Raw genomic sequence first — 11,423 nt, 5'->3', positions numbered from 1 at the left:
TGAGGGTGAAACTGGTGACTTCCACTCTTTTGCTCGATTCAAGCCATGTTAAGGGTGCAGCGCCCACTGATCGTGAGGGCACAGTGAAGTGTACCTCTCCCGGGGACAGCGTGATGTGGTGGCCGCGGGGAAGATTAGAGGGACCCCAGCAGAAAGGACAGCGGCGGGCGTGGTGGAGCTGGCTGTCTCCCCTCGCTTTCGGATCTTGCCTTTATCCCCAGCTTTTGTCCTTGCTGATTGATGGAGCATATCCTGGGCTCTACCTGGCAGGGGACACCTGTAGGAAGGGTGAGGTGTTCGGGAGGTGCGCTCTTCACCCCTCTCCATCTTGCCAACATGGTCTTAGAAAAATCAGAATCACGTTGACCTTGGAAAACTCGGATGGACGCTGCAGACCAGACGCCTGTGCCCAGTAGGGGGTCAGGCTGACGAGGGTATGCCAAGCATCGCTTTCTGGTTGGGGAAGAAGACACTCAGGTCTAGAAAGAGAGATTTTTTTTTCCCCCTTGAGAGTAATTAGGTTTGAATACGATCAGAACCAGAATTCAGCATGATGCTATGCAAAATAATTTATGAAATATGTTCTTTTTAGTATATGTGCTGTAGAAGCGAGCGCTAAAATACATTCTTTTAAAAATTCTATTAAATCACAAACATTTGAGAATCTCTTAAGAGTGTCTTTTTTTTAAAAATAGGAAAAAGAGCTTTTATTGACAATACACTAAAATATTTGATTTGCAAACACGTTTATTCGGATGCACTTGGACAAACAGATTAATTGCAATGCGGGGTCACCGTGTACCCGTGTTTGCAGTCCAAGTCTCTATTTTTCAATTTTCATGGTTGACTCCAAAATATCATTATTATTCTTTGATCGAGCAAGCATTCAGTTTTAAAAAAATTAATTATTTTTTGGGGCTGGGAATGACATGAAATGCAGGCAAATAAAACCATCGGGACAGTAGTTTTAGGTGCTTCCCGTGAGCTTCTTTGTGTGCGGGGTGGGGGAGAATTCCCACCCCAGCCAAACACGTGGCGCCGGACGCTGGAGAGATGGGACGGACAGCGGTTTATTAACCACACGTACTCACACCATGGGGGGAGCTCACCACGTGCCATGAAAATCACATCTGAGAAGGAGGGACGTCGCCAGGGCCGGTGTGTGTGTGTGTGTGTGTGTGTGTGTGCGTGCGCGTGCGTGCGTGTGTGTGTGTGGGAGGGGGGCAGCTTTGTGGTGCGAAGGGGGTGAGGTAGCCGCTTCCTGCCCTGGAAGCCTGTGCTGGCGCGTTTGAATAGGGGCCAGCGGGGCGCTCGACCCTCCCAGTGAGGTGTGAGCAGCAGGTGCGCCTCGTCCCTTCGATGCCGCTGGGGCAGAGTGGGGAGCAGGACTTGCAGAGAGGCCATCCGAGGCTCCGGGTTTTACTGGATGACTGAAGCGCATACTTTAGAGCCTAAGTTTTAGCCCTTCACAGCGCCAGTAGAGATTCGGGATGTCCACAGCCTTCCTACTGCTGACACTTTTCTCCTTACGTTTTTAAAACATTTGAAGCCTCTTTCTTTGTATCTGTTCCTGATCCCAATTTCATGTCTTACAGGACACTCCAAAGTACTAGCTTTTATTAAATATTTTTAAGGGTCGGCCAGTTTAAATCACAAAATCAGCTAACCTAGCCCTGTGGTTTCCTGTCTGGTTTGATATATGTGCGTGATGGCCAAGCCGCATGGGGACCCAGCCACTCCAACACCGCCTTTAAGAAACTCTCACATCCCACGAGACGGTGGCATTGCTGCCGGCAGTACTAACCACATCTGTCGTCCCAGCCCTGTCATCAAAGGGGTGACAATATTACATCAGTGAGTATTTCAGATGAGGGTGTGGAAACCCAAAGAGGTTAATTAACGTGACCAAGGCCACGTGGCTGGTGAGCGTTGGATCCAGGGTGTTTCACATTATACTTGTAATTGCTAATATCGATTGTAGTGTATTAATTGTTTATACCCCATCTCCCTCACTCGGAGCATGTTTCCTGGTGACAGAGATCATCTCTCTTTGTATCTACTGCAGTTACTTTGTGATCGGGACAAACTAAATGTCTGATGTAAAGAACCTCTATTTTGCTGTAGTGAGAAATGGAACACGAAGCCTTTTAAGGAGGGGTGTAGGAAGACTGACTTACCGAGTCATGGAAAGGTGAAGCTGTGAGGGCCTGAGAGGGTCCCTCTGCAGTGGCTAGGTGTCTTTCCTAGCCCTGCTTCTCATCGATAAATTCGAGCTCTGCGGATGCTCCGTCATTCGGTCTCCCTTCATCCCAGGCATGCTGATCAGTGTGGACTCACTCGAGGCGTCAGATCAAAATAGAGAGTTGAATTTATTGACGATAAGTTTGTCTTAGAGTTTGAAATGAGATCGCCAATGACCTTCCGTGAGCCTAGACTTTGGAACACACCTGTGGAGAGGAGCGGGTGTGTAGTCGGACACTCAGCCACCACGGGGCAGAGTGCCACCTGCTTCACAGCTTGGCCACCAGGAGGAGAGAGAGCCGTAGAAGCCAAATTCTAGGCAGCGCTGTTTTCGCGACACAGGGAGCAGGGACCATGCCCAGTGCTGATGCAAACAGGCTCACCAAACCCTCTAGAGAGCTGTTCAAGGAAACGGCCATCTTTATCTTCAACGTACTTCCCACCGGTCACATGAATTTGATGACTAAAGTAAGGGAGGCTTGAGCCCTTCCTCATGGCAGCACTTTTAATGCTGGGAACAGGTAGGTGTTCCCTGGGCATCGCCCGAGATGGGTTGAAGAATGACCTTTTTAGCGGATAGTGCCCCTCTACAGACTGTAGAGTCCAAGGTCAAGGTGAGGGCCATCTGCCACGTTCTCTTACTTCCGCCTCCCGAGGCCTGAGCACACGGAGACGCCAAAAGCGGGCCTGTCAGCGGATCATCCACCAGAAGACATTTGTCAAATGGCTCCCCTTCCCTGACAGTTTAATTGCAGAACATTTTGGAAATTTCAGAAAGATTATTGGAGAGGTTTTAAATGCCTCACGGAAGAGCCGACAATAGCTTTCCCAAATGGCAGGAAAAGGAGCGAGCAAGGTGGTCTTTCCACAGACGACATATTTGGCACTCCTTCCTCTCCGCCCCCCACCCTTTGCCTTTCAACCTGAACGACAGACTTCGGCTTCAAAATTAGACAGTAAAACACAGCCTGCTCTCAAGACGATGCGCCGCACATTCTCCCACTAGCAGGAACCTTCCTGTCTGGTGTTAACTGCTTACACCGTTCCGTCTTTGATGCTCACGGTTTATTCCATTTCTGAGAGTTGCATTTTGCCCACGATAATGGGCCATTTGCTGGGCTGTGTCGAGGAAGAAAAGTGACAAATGCGGTTTCTCTTTGAGACCGGAGAGCCGAGGGAGAGCACGAGAGCCAGAGTTACAAAATAGTTTTCTGCATCAGGAACTTCCCCGAGGGAGAGACAAATGAAAACACACCCCTACCCATCCCCCGGAAAAAACGAAATGAGAGATGTTTTCAGCTCTCCCCAAATTAAGAATGGCAGCTCTCCTGGAGCCTAAATCACGCTCTAAGTCTTTGGATTAAAAGGAGAGGTTTTAGGACTTCTAGGGACAGAAACTGGTGGAAATTTTCCTTGAAACCACAGTGCCCATCAGAGAGGATGGCTACCTGCCCTCTTCTCTCATCTCGCCATGCCCTCCACAGGTGACAGCTCTGTGCCCAAACTGGGACTCTTCAGTCAGGCAGACAGCCCTGAGTTCCAGGCACTGTCCCTTTCTCCAGTGGGTGAATGAGAGAGAGTTGAACCCCAAGTTTAATGCCGAGTTTCCTCAGCTTCCAGCCGATCCCCCATCTCGGCAAGCAGAGGTGGCTTTGACTCCTTTAATTCCTTTCCGGGGCAGAAATCGTCACCCGTGCCGATCTCCACTTAGGCCTCTCTCGTGTTGTGTTAGTGATCTATGCGTCTCTCGTGTATTCATGGGACGCGCATGGCCCAAAATGCAAACAGGTAGGATTATTAAAAAGTTGAAAAAGCGCACAACGATTGGGGGAAGGGGACTGAGCTTCAGCAGGGCGATTAGAGACAATGCGCACTTTATGTAAGGGACCTAGGGGCTGTGCCCACCTAATGTGGCACACTGGGTCCAGCCGTTAAGTCCCATCTATTCCTGTGACAAATGAAAACTCTCATGATTTGGCCGCATCAGGTTGCATTTGGCATTTCCAAGGGTGTTTAGAACAAGGGATTTGTTTTTAACATGAAGGTTGCCGTGTAATGACTTAAATAGTTGACCTCTCTTCCAAGAGGTGGACAAATGATCTACAAATTTCGAGAGACTCTCATTTCTAGGACAGCGATTGTCCCCTCCTGCTCCACACTTGGCTGGGGACCGGTGCAGGACCGAGGGAATTTCAATCCCAGCACCACACGCCAAGCCTCTGCCAGCTCTTGTCATCATTTATCAGTTTCCATGTTGAAATATGTGTTTGAGAACCTCCGAGGACACCTAAATATTGAAAAGCTATTTTTAAAAAAAAGTCCTCAGTTCTTGTCCCCATTTTAAGCATAAATGGAATTCTTCCCTCTCCTCACAGCGCGAACCCCACATTGGGGATGATCAGCTTGCCAGCCTGAGCATCTCACAGCACGCTCCCCGGACCTCATGCCGCGCCATTTCCCTGTGTTCACCCTGCATGCTGTACCCAGCGCACTCTGTCCTCGGTGGCCTGCCGCCGTCCACAGAAACGGAGCAAAGCCTCGGCATCTGGCTAAGCCGCGAAGCTTCCTGTTGTCCCTTGTCAGGGTCAATAAGACTGTGCCTGTTTTCAGCAAAGACGGGTGTCCCGCACACCTAACGGTGAAGTGCAGAAAACTCGTTAGGCTGCTTATAAAATGGACTTTGCTCTATCATGTCTCAGGAGGATAAAGCTACCGACTTTATTTGCCTTATGATTTCTAAATCATCCTTGGTGGCAATACTTGACCCAAATGCTCTGCTTTTCAACTAGCCCGACACAACTATCGGCTTTTTATTCACAAAAGTGGTCAGCACCCAGTGATGTTCTTGGTCATTGTCCCAGAGGTCCCTGTCCCTTCTTCTCCTCTTCTAAGCCTTTTCGGTTCCTTATTTCTGGCTTTTTGTGCCAGCCACGACCCTGTTCCTGCTTTTAGGTTTCACTGTTCCTGTGCATTTTATTGTCCCCATTTGAACGCTGGTTTCCTCCTGGAGAAATTGGTTGAAGTTGAGTCAGACCCATCTCAGACGCACACAATACAGGGGAAGGGGACCCCAGGACATGCCGAATTTTGTTAACCCTCCAGAGAGAAGGGACACTGGTTCCAAACAGATATGGATCGAATTTCAGCTTAGCCGCCAGCTTACCGTTTGCATTTGGACAAGTCGCTTACCCTCTCTGAGCTCAGTTTTCTTGTATATAAATGACATGTAGCAACCCTCTCGCCTTGAGGAGATTATTTTGCACCCGTGAGCATCTGTTTCTTTATGTGTAAAAAGGGATATGCGCAGCATTGACCGTGCCCGTTTCATAGGCCGGATGTGAACAGTAAATGAATTAATACATTTAAAGGACGTGGCGTATGGGCTGGGACAAGAAATACTTAACGCATGGTAGTTACAATTATTCTTTAGTGTAGGTATTTATTCCTCAAGGCCACCTGGAGACCAGGTGTCGTTTAACATTTAGATGATAGTTTAAGAAATGGCTCAGGGATTTTAAGAAAGGGGTGATGAATAGAGAGCATTCCAAGGACATAGAAAAGTTAGGCTATTGAGGGTAATTTGGTCTGTGGTCCAGCTGCCACTTCTGTCTTGCGAGGCTCCAGGCAGCAGGGGTCCCGAGTGTGTCCCTCCCTCCCCAGGGGTCATTCAGTGTCTACGTCACCTTCAAATCCCACTCGGCAGGAATCCATCCATCTCTAGCTCTGCAGATCTCCAGAAATCTGTGTCTGAGAAAGAGGTCAAGCCTCTTTTGCTTTCCAGAATCAATTTGCTGGATTTGATGAAGGATTAGATTTGGGGGTTAAGGAAGAGGGGTAGACTCAAGGAAGATCTTTAAATTTCTGATTTGAGCTGAGGGATCTATTTGGTGTTCCATTTAGTGGGATGAAGTCATTGGAGGAGCAGATTCAGTGGGTGGAGTTGGGCCCTGGGCCCAGGGGAAGGGGCTGCCCACCCATGGCGGGAAGGGGTGGAGAAGGGGGGGAACCTTTCCATCAAAAAGACAGAAGGAGGAAACAGCAGATTCCAGCTGGTTCCTGGGGTCTGCAGCAGGAATGCGATGTGGTATGCGTGCGAGGTCGTGTAGTAATCTCACAAAGACAAAGCTGCGCGCGTGTGCTCATGGCTGAGAGTGGGGGCGGGGTGAAGGAACATGGCGCAGCGTTTGAGAAGAGAACACACTGGTCCCGACTAATGATTTTGGAGTCAAGTTCGGGATGTGATCACAGGAGGGGGGAGTTTAAGCAGGGTAGAGGGGTCAACGGAGGTGAAGACCTGGGGAGGCCGGGCTCCGGCGGGGCCTGGCACCACGTGAGGTGATGGCAGAGGAGGGCTGGGCACTCTGCCCCCCGTCCACACCCCCCGCGGGTCAGAGGGAGGCCGCGGCGGGCCCACTGCCCTCCTCCACAGGGCGAGCGCCCTGTCTTCAACGCAGCAGCATCCTCTGGCGGGGGCCTGGTCCCCAGGGCTGGCCCGCCTGCCACGCGCATCCTCAGCGGCCGCTGCCGTGGCTGCCTGGCCATCTCTAGCTCTGCTGTCCCGTTTGAAGTGTCACTAAAGACTGTCCTCGCAGTGCGTTTCCTGACCTCCTCACTTCAGGTTGCTCCACTTAAACGGGCCCTCTCAAAAGAAGGCGGGCACGCGGCCTCAGAGCAGTTGCTTCGGCGCTGCCCGGGTTCCCAGATCAAAGAGGGGAGCTGGCAGCCTGAGTGTTGGGGTGAGCTTGCTGGAGGGGGCGAGTCGGCTGGAAGGACAGATGCGCCCTCCACAGGCTGGGGGAGCATGGGACAGGGGCGGCAGCCCCGAAGGCGGCCTCAGAGGACTCTGGGGGTCTCATGCTGGCCTTGTCCTTCTTGTCTAGGAGACGTTGGGGTAAAAACGTGTCATTTCACATCTTTAAAGGTTTGGAGAAGTGACATGACTTACCCCGTGTTCCCTGACTCCTCCACATGCAGACATTGTCCCACTCACAGCTTCCTGCCTGTAGGAGCTGGGGTCACACTCCGCGTTTCTCCTTCGGGCCCATAATGAGGGCGAGTGGAGGGGAGTCAGTTTTCTAAGGGGCTCGATGACTTCCTGCCACGATAGCTCTTAAGTCTTTAAATCGTAAGTCTTTTAAAATAGTTCAGCTATGGGTTTCCGGTGACGGGGTCACTCATCTTTTTTTCCTATCACTCCTTTTCTCGCCTTTGATCTCAAAAATTAAAGTTCTGTTTGTGGAAAACTCCCAGGTAACATTAAATTCAAAACTTCTGAAACATTTCTTTAAATTGTCCTCATTGTGAACCCAGTAATGCATAGGTACAGCTCTATTGAGGTTAACTTCACTCCATTCTAGAATAAGAAAGGCAAATAAAAAGCATGTCATAGGGATCGAAACTTCCACAGTGGTCTCTAACGCGTAGTTAATAACATATGAATAAGTATATGTATCTATAAATATGCGTATGTTGCTGGTATGAGGTTTGTTAAAAAAATAATTATATTGAGGATGTTCAGGGTTTAGTCCTGATTCTTCTACTAAACAGCTATATTCACATATGTTTGTCAATTCATCTTTACGTCCCTGTGTCTAATATTCCTGAAGTGTAGTTCACAGTGAATACTACTCGTTCGGGACTTGGTTTTTAACATGCGAAATGGGAACAGTGAGAGCTGCAAAGTTTTTAAGAGATCGAAGAAAGACATATGCGAAAGTCTACTTCAGCTCCAAGGGATGTTTATTATTGCTCTGCTTAAAATATGTTATGTGATTAAAATTAAATAGGAAGAAGTAAAAAATCTCATTGAAAACGAAAAGGTAGATTGTTTTCCACCACTGGGACTGGAATACGGGGCACCAGGGCCCAGAGTTACTACCGCATAATGAACAAGATCCATTGTAAAGGAGCCTCAGTTAACGCTGGCTGGCCGGCTCACAGGCGCTAAAATGATCAAATTAGGCATATTACAAACCACTCACTTGCACAGTTCGTGATCCTTTTTATTAAAAAAAAAAAAAATAGCCTTGCAGGGACGAGTGTCCTTGGCTTCTGGGTGGACCGCTGAGGGAGCGGGTTGGGGAGGTCGGGTGAGGTCAGGCGCTAGACCCTCGAATGCCGGCCGGGGAGCCTGGCGGGATGGGGGGGCGAAGGGGAGTTCAGGGGAGGTTGCGAGCTCGGGTACTCGGCCCGTTCGCTGTCTGGAAGAACGGAGGCGGTTTCTCGTTCCTGCCTGGAAACATCCACGGTATTTTCCCCTCATATCAGCCTTCATTTTGGAACAGGCGGATGGGCGAGGAGGGGGAGCGAGCGATCAGGTGCTCCGATGAGAATCCGGTGCAGGCGACGCCCTGAGGCCCGGGGCGGGGCGAGTGCACGCCAGGGCCAGAGGGCCGTTGGGAGGAGATGGGGCAGGGACCGAGGATAACGTGCCTACTGTGTGCAGGGAAGTCAAGTCCTAGGAAGAGATGTCACACCATGAGAGCCGCTTCAGTGGCCCTGGTGCCCCTCTCCCTGAGGCGCCGTGAGACGGTGCATGTCGGTGATGTAGAACCATTTGACTTCAAGGTCGCCCTCTGAATCCATCTGTCTCGCAGGATCCCAAGTGGCACTGGTGGGCACCTCCAGCGGTGCGTAGCTATGCGGGATGGCAGGGTTCACGCGGCATGGCTGCGTGGAGGGGAACCCGTGGGGCGCATCCACGTGGATCGCCGGGGCACCTCCGCGTTTGCACCTGGGGCTGACGCACCGTTAAGCCGCTAATGGGCCAGGTGTCCCAGCCTGCTGAGAGCATCCTTTCGATCTTTAAAGGACATGGAGCTCAAAGGAACTCTTTCTTCTTGTCCAGATGAGCTCCACTGCCCATTTGTGGTCGTTCTTCACAAATAATTGCCTGGATTAAAGGTGTATTTCACAACATGGCAAGAGGCTCACAGATAGGGTGAAGGAAAAAGTAGCATCCGTGTCTTTTCGCCAATATAAAGCATTTTGATGTCCATGTCTTTGAAAAATGAATCGATGCTTTGTCAAAGGCTTTACCAGCCTGTTCTGTTTTCTAAACACCGAAGCACAATATCTGTGTACCGCGAGTTGTGATGAGGTGTATATCATCTACCTAACCAGAGCATATAGTTACGAGGCATTCATAATTGCATTTTATTTGTTAATTTGTATTTAATATTTTCATCATAGTGGGAACCCAGTTTTGCTGCATAATCAGGATTGTACCATTGGCAAGCATTTCCATGATTTTCTGGTCAATTAATTCTGCTGTTTTAAACCTTTTTAGGTCACTTCAAGTCTTTTCTCTACACTTGGGAAAAAAATATCTCCAATTTTGAAAAAAAATCTGTTAAGTATACATTAGTAAACCTATGCCCTCTCCCCCAACTATATATGCTCTCAAAGTATACTTTATTAAATAGCTCTATTGAGGTTTAATTGGTATATGATAAACGACATGTATTTGTTCTTCATTTTTTAATTTATCTTTATTTTTTATTTTTCAATTACAGTTGATATTCAGTATTATTTTATATACTTAACATATAGTTTTCTACATATGCATATAAACTATACATTTATATGGCTTCGGGTGTACATCACAGTGGTTAGACATTTATATAATATACAGAGGGAACCCTCTCATCAGTCTAGTACCCACCTGGCACCATACATAGTTCTTGTACTATTATTGCACTATGCGTAAAGTATCAAACTCCATGTGTTTTTAGTATGCGTCTACACCAACACCACCAAAATCATGATTAAGGAAGTGAACATATCCGTCACTTCCACAAGTGTCCGTGTGCTTCTTTCTAATTCATATCTTCGAGTCTTACCCTCGGCTTCTGTCACAGGACAATGATTGATCTACTTTCTGTGACTACGCATTAATTTTATTTTTTAAAAATTTTGTATAAATGGGATCGTATAGAATGCACCCTTTCGGGGGAAGAGTCTGGCTTCTTTGACTCAGCAGAATTATTTTGAGATTCATGCATGTTGTAGCATATACCAATAATCCATTTCCTTTTATCTGTGAGTGGAATTCTATTGTATGAATATACTGCAGTTTATTTAACCATTCAGCTGGTGGTAGACGTTAGGGTCATTTCCAGTTTTTTATTTTTTATTTTTTTACACCTACAGCACCTGGTCTTCCTAGGTGGTCTCCCATCCAAGCACTAACCAGGCCCGTCCCTGCTTAGCTTCCGGGATCAGACATCGGGCGTGTTCAGGGTGGTGTGGCTGTAGACAGGTCATTTCCAGTTTTGGCTCTTACAAATAAAACTACTGTGAACATTCATTTCTGCTGCAAAAAGCTGGATATAATGAAGGTCTTTGTAGGAATTTATACAGTCTACATGGTTATGTCAATGCCTGACATGACACGGAGGCCCCTTCTCTCTGTGGCTGGGCGAAACGGGAAGCAGGTCAGTTGGTGCTTATGTGAATGCAGTAGACATGCCAATAAATATAGTTTTACAGTTTTAAGGCATGAAAGCCGTTTCTCATTATGTCCGATATATTGATTCGTGTCATTATTAAAGTCGAATGTTTCAAAATATTTGATAAAGACGTATCTTTCCGCCGTCGTAAGCTCTCTGCTCATGCTCTTGCCCGTTTTTCCACTGAAGACTTGCTGCTGTTCTGTTTATCAACGCTGGGGCTTTTTGTATAATAAAGCCCATAACCCTTGGGAAATTATTTGCTGAAAATACCAAACATGTCGGCCTTTTTAATTTAGGCTACTTTTTTTTTTTATTTTTTTGTAGGAAGCATTTTAACTGTTATAGATTTAAATTCATCCATTTTGTTCTATTATGATTTTTTTTTAATAAAAAAATCTCTTCTAGAATATAAAAAGCCAAGGCTTTCCCCCTAGATTTGGTAAATTTTCAATTCTATTGTCCTTTTTGTCTTTCTTTGAGTGCTGTTTAAAGTTTTACCCCTGATTGTTAAGGGATTTATTTTGATGCATGTGGGGAAGTAAGGACCAAGAATTATATTTCCTCTAAGTAGCTAATTACAGTTCTTCCCTTGGAATTATTATGGTTGAGTCATTACTCATTCTATTTCATAATTCTGTCTCTTACTTTAAAGGGATCACCTTCTCTTTTACAATTTCATTTTTTGAAAGATCTCAAAACTCATCACGAAATGCCTAACTAATCAATTTC

At 47.4% G+C, this 11,423-nt stretch overlaps 1 pseudogene; it reads right to left on the bottom strand.

Annotated features, from left to right (window-relative positions):
* Positions 1-10,383: 10,383 nt before the first annotated feature.
* On the bottom strand, positions 10,384-10,499 carry LOC118612204 (annotated as a pseudogene).
* Between the last annotated feature and the right edge of the window lie 924 nt (positions 10,500-11,423).

This window comes from Rousettus aegyptiacus, unplaced genomic scaffold (assembly GCF_014176215.1).
Source record: "Rousettus aegyptiacus isolate mRouAeg1 unplaced genomic scaffold, mRouAeg1.p scaffold_m13_p_15, whole genome shotgun sequence".
Taxonomy (NCBI): Eukaryota; Metazoa; Chordata; class Mammalia; order Chiroptera; family Pteropodidae; genus Rousettus; species Rousettus aegyptiacus.
The sequence above is the reverse complement of the archived record's forward strand: the minus strand, read 5'-3'. Positions and strand labels throughout refer to the sequence as shown.